The following is a 7,612-nucleotide window of genomic DNA, read 5'->3' as shown; positions in this document are numbered from 1 at the left end:
CTGTCGAGATGTAACAGCTCTGTAAAGGATATTAATATTCTGCCAAAACAAAACACATTTATATTCTTGGTTTACAATTTACCAACTGAAAACACGCCCAAGACCAAAGGGCTGCACTGAGGGCTATTTATAACGGAAACTTTTCTACTTTCCACCCTCTGCTATTCTCTTCCAGGCTCCAAACCCATGGATTTCACAGACATCTTGATTTCCCTGATTCCAACCAAATTCCTGGGGGTTTTAGTCAGTAATATTTTTTTTTTTAATTCTGAGTGAGAAGAGACAATTCCAGCAGCTGCTTGTGAGGCAGAGCCGTGGCGTGCGGGAGGGCAGGGGCAGGCAGGAGCAGGAAGGAGGGAGCAAGGACAGCAGGGAGGAGGCAGGGGTGGGCAGGAGAGATGGGGCAAGGGAGAGGAGGGCAGGAACAGACAGGAACAGGCAGGAGCAGGGAGATAAGGGCAGGAGCAGGCAGGAACAGGCAGGGGCAGGCAGAAGAGGGCAGGAAGAGGCAGAGGAAGGCAGGAGCAGGCAGAGGCAGGTAGAGGAGGGCAGGAGCAGGCAGGAACAGGCAGAAGAGGTCAGGAACAGGGCGAGGAGGGCAGGAGCAGGAAGAGGAGGGCAGAAACAGGGAGAGGAAGGCAGGAGCAGGGAGGAACAGGGAGAAGAGGGCAGGAGCAGGAAGAGGAGGGCAGGAACAGACAGGAACAAGGAGAAGAGGGCAGGAACAGGGAGAGGAGGGCAGGAGCAGGCAGAGGAGGGCAGGAGCAGGCAGAGGAGGGCAGGAGCAGGCGGGCACTGCCCATCGGTTGCCAGCCAGTGGGTGACCCTGGCTGACTGTTGGGTTGGCAGAGGCTGAGCCCCAGGTGAGCATCCCCCAGGCCCTGTCACCCCGCTCCCCTCACAGCCCAGAGTGGTTTGCAGAACCCCAGGTGTGTTTTCTGAGCCAGCCCTGGTTCTGCTGAATGCAGCCATTCCTCCAGGCCCCAGGGAAATGGGGGGGATTTTATCAATCATGAGGAATTCTACAGAGGAAATTCTAGTTTGTAGATCTTTTATAAACATGAAACTCGAGCTTTGGGAATTATTTTTTTTCTTTTAATGGTTCCTTGAGAACTAGCGGCTGCCAGCAGCTGAGGCGCTGTCAGGGGATGAGTGTCCCCTCCCTGTCACCCAGCCACGGGCACTGTCCTGTGCCTGCTGGGGGTGAGGGCTGAGCCCGTGGCCTCGGGTCCTGCCCTGGGCTGGAGGAACCCAAACCAAACCCAGAAAAACTGCAAATTGTGCCAGATCGAGGAGGGGGTTCACGAGGGGCTCTGCAGCAGGCGAGGCCCAGGGCTCGGGGGCTGGGGGCTCCCCGAGCCCAGCACACCCCGAGGACTTGGGCCATCCTCTGCAGACCACAGCTGCACCAGAGCATGTGTGATCCTGTGACTTCAAAGCTGCTGCTGCTGCTGCTGCAGAATCTGTATCACTTCAGTGGTGAATGTTTTTCATTTCCGTACCTTTGGCTCTGAGGGTGCTCCCAGGATGTGCTGGAAGGTCTCGGGGCTGAGGGGCACAGTGCAGGAGCAGCTGTGGGGCAGTCACACCTTTCTGTTTGGAGCTGCTGTGTCCGTGTTGGGTGACACTCGTGCAGGGAGCAGGAGCTGCTGCACGCTGAGCAGAGCGGGTGGCGCGGAGGGGACCTGCAGGGAGGCTGGGACGTGGCACCAGGGATGTGGCACCAGGGATGTGGCACCAGGGATGTGGCACCAGGGATGTGGCACCAGGCAGCTTTGGAGGCAGTTTGGGATTGAGATCCACGCTCCAGGGCCAGCTTGGCCAGTGCCAGGTCCCCTTCTCAGGACTCATCCCTTGAGTATTCCTGACGCTGTCCGTTCTGCTGCTTGCCACACTTATTCCAAGACTTACTTCCAGGTGTCCTGTACCTTCTGTGGAGGGATGTACAGTGGGATGTGCTGGCCCTGCACAGACACTCAGATCTGTGTGCACTCCTCCAAGGAAGGGCAGAGTGACAGGGGTTGAGTCACTGTTTATGTCATTTGAGGATTTAATCTTCACTGTTGGATGGGGAAAGCAGAGCTTTGGGAGGATGCTCAGAGCTGAGAGCCTCAGGAGAGCCCAGGTGCTCCTCAGGTGTGTGGAGACAGCCCAAGAAATCCCTGCCTGGAGCTGCTGGGGATGCAGGGGAGGGGCCTCAGCTCTGCACTCAGTGGCACTGGCAGGGGGGACCCAGAGCCCGGGGGAGGGCAGAGGAGGGGCTGAGTTGGCAGGACAAGCACAGGACAGCCGTGCTGGCTTTGTCCCACGTGGATTACACCCCAGCGCTGCAGGTAAGCGGGCTCAGGCTCTCCTTGGGACAGGGTGCATCAGACAGCTGCCCCTGGGCTGTGCTGAGCCCTTGGGAGCTGCTGCTGCTGTGCTGTGTGCCCTGGCCGGGGCTCTGGGCAGCCTGCTCGTCATGAGAGCATCACCAAAGGAGCTATCGATTGATTTAATGCATTTAATAAATAAATGGGGGTTTGTGCAGCGGCCAGCCCAGGCAGGCAGGGGGGAGGTGAGTGCAGGGCAGTGCTGTGCTCCGATGGTTGTGAGTCCCAGAGCTGCGACCCCGGGGAGAAGCCGAGGGGTTGGAGCACAGGACACGGGACTGGCTGTGCCAGAGGCTGGGATTGCACCTGCAGGGTGCCCAGACCTGCTCCCACTGCCCTGCGGCAGGAGCAGCTGTGCGAGCACAGCCTCTGGCTCCCTGCATGGCCGTGTCACCTGAGCTCTTTATTTCTGATCACATTCAAAGTGGCAATTAAAACAAGGAGGAAAAAAAAAAAAAAAAAAAAGAAAAAAAAAAAAGAGAAAATGTTTATTGTTGATGAGTTTGTGTTTGTGAATTTGATTTCACCTGCAAGTATTTGATGACTTTTCTACATCCTAGACTACCTGCTGTGTGTTGTCAAACGGTTCTCATGAAGACCTCCTTTTAGATGGGCATATACTCTTGATTCAATTTGCTGCATGTATGAAAAAATAAAATATTTAATTTTAAAGAAACCCCGAGAGCTTGGCTTCCTTTGCCCACGGGACTGGGGATGGGTCTGTGGGGTGGGGGTGTCCTGGGGCCGGGGTCCCCCGGGGGGGCCGCACCGGGTTCTGGCACAGCAGGAAACGCCGGGAATGTTCAGGGGTTTGGTCAAAAACCGGCGCAGCTGCGCGGCCGGAGCGGTCAGCGAGCGCAGCTGGCCCTGGGCGCTCCCAGGGAGGAGGCGGCGCTGAAAGGGGCGCGGAGGGAGGGGAGAGAGGGTTAATTGTCACTTAATTACTCGTTAACGGGTTACCAAAGCTGCTGGAGAGGCTCCCCCAGAGCAGCTGCAGCCCCTGGAACCGGGCAGGGCTGGGGGGCACAGGGCTGTGGGCACCGGGCAGGGCTGTGGGCACCGGGCAGGGCTGGGGGGCACAGGGCTGTGGGCACCGGGCTGTGGGCACTGGGCGGCTGCAGCGCTGGGCGCTGGGCAGGGCGTTCGGGACCCTCCGGGATCCCCCAGCACCCGCAGGGGCTCTGGGGCTCCTGGCCCAGCGCACCCCCAGTGCCGCAGAGCCTGCACATCTCTGCCCGTCTCCATCGAGGAAATCCGCTTTTTTAGGAAGTGTCCGTGTGGAACCGGGTGAGGGCGTCGGGAGGGGCTTCTCCCCCTGTCTTTAGGGACGTCAGCCAAGCTTCCAGCAAAATCTCCTCGTCTCTGCCGCCTCGTGTGGCTGATGGTCACCAGGGACACCCCAATTCACCTGGGGGTGGGAAAACTGCCCGGCTCAGCCAGCCCTGGCACTGCGGGCACCCCTGGCATCTGCTCCAGGCTGGGCAGCCCTGGGGATGCCCCCGAGCCCCAGGCCCTGCTCTGCCCTCAGCCCCAGCCCAGGGCAGGAATTTGGGGTGCCCAGGACAGGCATTTGGGGTGCCCAGGGCAGGGATTTGGGGTGCCCAGGACAGGGATTTGGGCTGCCTGGCTAAGCCCCTCCCCGCACTCGCTGCTGGAACGCTCCTGAGCTTTGCCTCTCCTGGCTTGTGTAAGTGAAACATTTGGTTTTGTGACACTTTCCTTAATTATGGGAGCTAATGACAAAGCCATTGTGACAAATGACTCAGCTTTTGATAGTGAAGTTAATTAATTCTGAAGTTAGCGGCTCCATTGGAGTATCTGGAGGAGCCCGATTAGGAGGTGCGCTCGCCCAGCGTGACACGGGCAGCGGGAGTGCGGCTCCCCTGGCAGCCAGGCAAACCCTCCCCGCGGCTGGCAGCGATCAGTGCCCGGAGCGAGGGATTGAAGGCCGGGCATCCGGGTGCTTGCGTCCCCATCCATGCCTCCATCCATCAAAGCGCCCAGGGAACGCAGCTCGTTAATGCTGGACCGAGTGACCAGGAGCAGCTCTGTGCTGGGCGCTGACCTTCAAGAGCGTCTCCCTGAAGCCATCTTTCATCTCTTTCATTTGCATTACAATCCTGTTTGCCTCATTATTCCTTATCCACTTCTTCTTCAAAGGATTTAAATCAAATCAATTAAATTGTGGCAGGCTGGAGCAGCAGTGAACCTTTCCTTGTGGCTCAGCGTGGTCCGGCTGGACCTGACTGCAGAATGGGTTTAATCTTCTGCTATTTGTTCTTTTATTGCCTCTGGGCTACCGCTGCCCACAGATGCCTTTGTTCCCCGTCCACCCTTCCACCCGTCCCATGCAGACTCCATGTACAGGCTGCTCTCTGTCTGACCTTGGGGAAGGGATTCTCTCCAGGGAGATGGGGAGCTGCTGGCCATGGAGCAGCTGTGGGAGCCCAGGGGCATTCCGTGGTGCTGTTCCATCCCTTTCCATCTCCTCTGCTTGTTCTGTCTGCCCAGGGAATGAAAGGATCATGGAATCACTCAGGTCGGCAATGCTCTCTGAGCCCATCGTGTTCAGCTGCTCCTGCAGCACTGCCAAAGCCAGCACTGCCCCGTGATCCCCTGTGCCACAACTGCACAGCTTTTAAATCCCTGCAGCTGTGGGGACTCTGCCACTTGGCAGCCCTTTCAGTGAAGAAATTTCCCCAAATATCCAATTTAAACCTTCTGGTGGAATCGAGGCTGTTTCCCCCTGTCCTGTCCCCTGTTCCCTGGGAGAAGGGACTGGGCCCCACCTGGCTGCCCCTCTGTCAGGGAGTCAGGGAAGCACAGAGGGGGAAAAGGCAGGAGGAACGTCACAAGTGTGGGCAAACCCCCGGAGCTGGGCACCAGCTGCTGCCAGAGTGGCCGCCCAGGCCCGGAAGGTGCGTGGGGCTGGCCCACACACGGCCACCCCTGCTCCCCCAGCATCTCCCAGAATAAAGAGGCTTAATCAGAATGGGTTTCTGTTCCTGCCCTGCTATTTTTATTGCTACTCAACTGTCGGAAATCCAGCAGGGAGAGCAGAGCTGGTAGGGAATTGCTCCGAGCCAGCTGCTCGTGCCATGGGCCCTGCGGTGTGGCACGAGTGGCATTGCTGGCACCCCTGGCAGCTCCTCACGCAGGGAGAGCCCAGCCTCACCGCTGGAGCCCTGCTGGAGCCAGGGGATTGCACCAGCGCTTCCAAAGCGGTGCAGATATAAATAATCCCCTCGTAGGAGTGGGGAAGGATGAGCACATGTGCCCAAGGCTCTGGAGTCCTCATCCCCTCGCAGCCCCCGGGAGCAGGAGAGTGAAATGAAGGCTGGGCAGGGCTGGAGCACCTCCCTGCATCGCTAATGACCCAAACTCGCCTTGTCTCAGCCTCTCTTCCTTCAAGGAAAAACCTAATCCAGCTAGGGATTATTTCTGACTACTTACTTCCTGTCACTTCGCCAATTTAAATGCAGCAGAGCTTTCATCGCTGGATTTGGGAGGACAAAGCCTAACAGATCTCGGGTTAGGACATTTTTGCCTGCAAGGACAGCTTTTTTCTTGCAAGAGTTGTACAATCTTTGCAGTGTGGGCTGGATTTTTTATGTGTTTCTACTTAGCCCAGTGCAGGAGGGTCCGGGAGCAGGAGAGGACGATGGACAGGGCAGGGAACAGGAAGAGGTGATGGAGATGGAGCTGGAGAGCCCAGGCTGCCCTGGTCAGGGTGCCAGGCTGTGGCCCTGCAGTGTGAGCTGCAGAGCAGGACACCAAGGCCACCAAATTCTCATTGGTGCCAAGCCTCAGTGAAGCCCTGGGGAGGCCAGAGCCCCGAGCTCGCTCCTGGAGCTGACACCCCATTCATGGAGCAGTGAGAGGGCTGCAGGGGTGTCCCCACCTCCAGCCCCACAGGGGCCAACACGATCTGACATGGACTTTGCTTCTGTTTGAGCTCGCTTTGTTCAAAGCCTAGGAAACGGTACATGTGCACTCTGCTCACACCTACACACGCTGTGTTAAAATAACACAATTAAGGCTGCAAAATCCCCCACTCACAACGCAATTTGCAGCCCCTCAGCTGTGGGTGGGAGATATCTTTGCTGCCTCTGCGCAGGCCGGGGGCCGGGCAGGGCGCTGGCGTCAGGCGCTGCTGACAGGGACGGGCAGGGCTGGCAGCATCAGGGGCGTTGTGAGGCAGGTGTCCCACAGAGCTTGGCCTTTCCCTGTGCTCTGAGCCACCTGCGTGGTGCCCACGGCATTGCCAGGACCGGGGCCTTGGGAAAACCATGAGGAGCAACTATTTACACAGGCAGGTAGTGACAGGACAAGGGGGAATGGCTGTAAATTAAAAGAGGAGAGATTTATGTTGGATTTTGGGAGGAAGTTCTTCCCTGGGAGGGTGGCACAGGTGCCCAGAGCAGCTGTGGCTGCCCTGGATCCCTGGCAGTGCCCCAGGCCAGGGTGGACAGGGCTGGGAGCACCTGGGACAGTGGGAGGTGTCCCTGCCATGGCAGGGCTGGCACTGGGTGGGCTTTAGGATTCCTTCCAGCCCAGACCATTCTGGGCTCTGTGATTCTCTGCCCAGTGTCCCAGGGCAGCCATGCCCAGGGCTCGTCCCCGTGTGCAGTCTGTGACACCAAGGTGTGACCTGGGAACCAACGTGTGCCTCTGCCAGTGCCACTCCCCAAAACTGAGACACGACAACCCCTCCTCAAAAATGCCCAGAAGATCCCCTGTGACACAGGGTGGGCGCTGCTGACCCCAGGCCCTGTGTCTGTCCCCACACTCCTCAGAGGGCTGTGTCCCCTCCCAGCTCCCAGCTCTGCCTCTCCAGATGGAAGCGCTGGGAAGCAGGAGCTGGAGCCGTGTGCCCGGAGCCTGGGCAGAGCTGCACCGCCTCCAGCCTGGCTGGGAAGCAGGCACGGGGCCCGTGGGGAAGCGGGGAATGAAGCAGGGCGATCCAGAGCCCGGAGCCCGCGGGGAGCCGGGCGGGAGGCGGCGGGGCAGCAATCAGCGAGCCCTGCCTGGGGAGCGGCACCAGCCCTGATTGCAGGGTGAGCAGCTGCTTAATTTCCGCATTCTTAATTTCTCAGTACCTTCATAATTCTCTGTTTGCCTTTTTGGAGTAAATAACTAGTATTTCCATGTGAGTGCATGCAGATGAGGGCTGGGGAAGCATACGGCACCGCGTAAATCAGGCGCTTTCCCGTCTCACCGCGGCCCTTGCAGGAGCCTGA

The sequence above is a fragment of the Camarhynchus parvulus genome, chromosome 14 (assembly GCF_901933205.1).
Source record: "Camarhynchus parvulus chromosome 14, STF_HiC, whole genome shotgun sequence".
Taxonomy (NCBI): domain Eukaryota; kingdom Metazoa; phylum Chordata; class Aves; order Passeriformes; family Thraupidae; genus Camarhynchus; species Camarhynchus parvulus.
The sequence above is the reverse complement of the archived record's forward strand: the minus strand, read 5'-3'. Positions refer to the sequence as shown.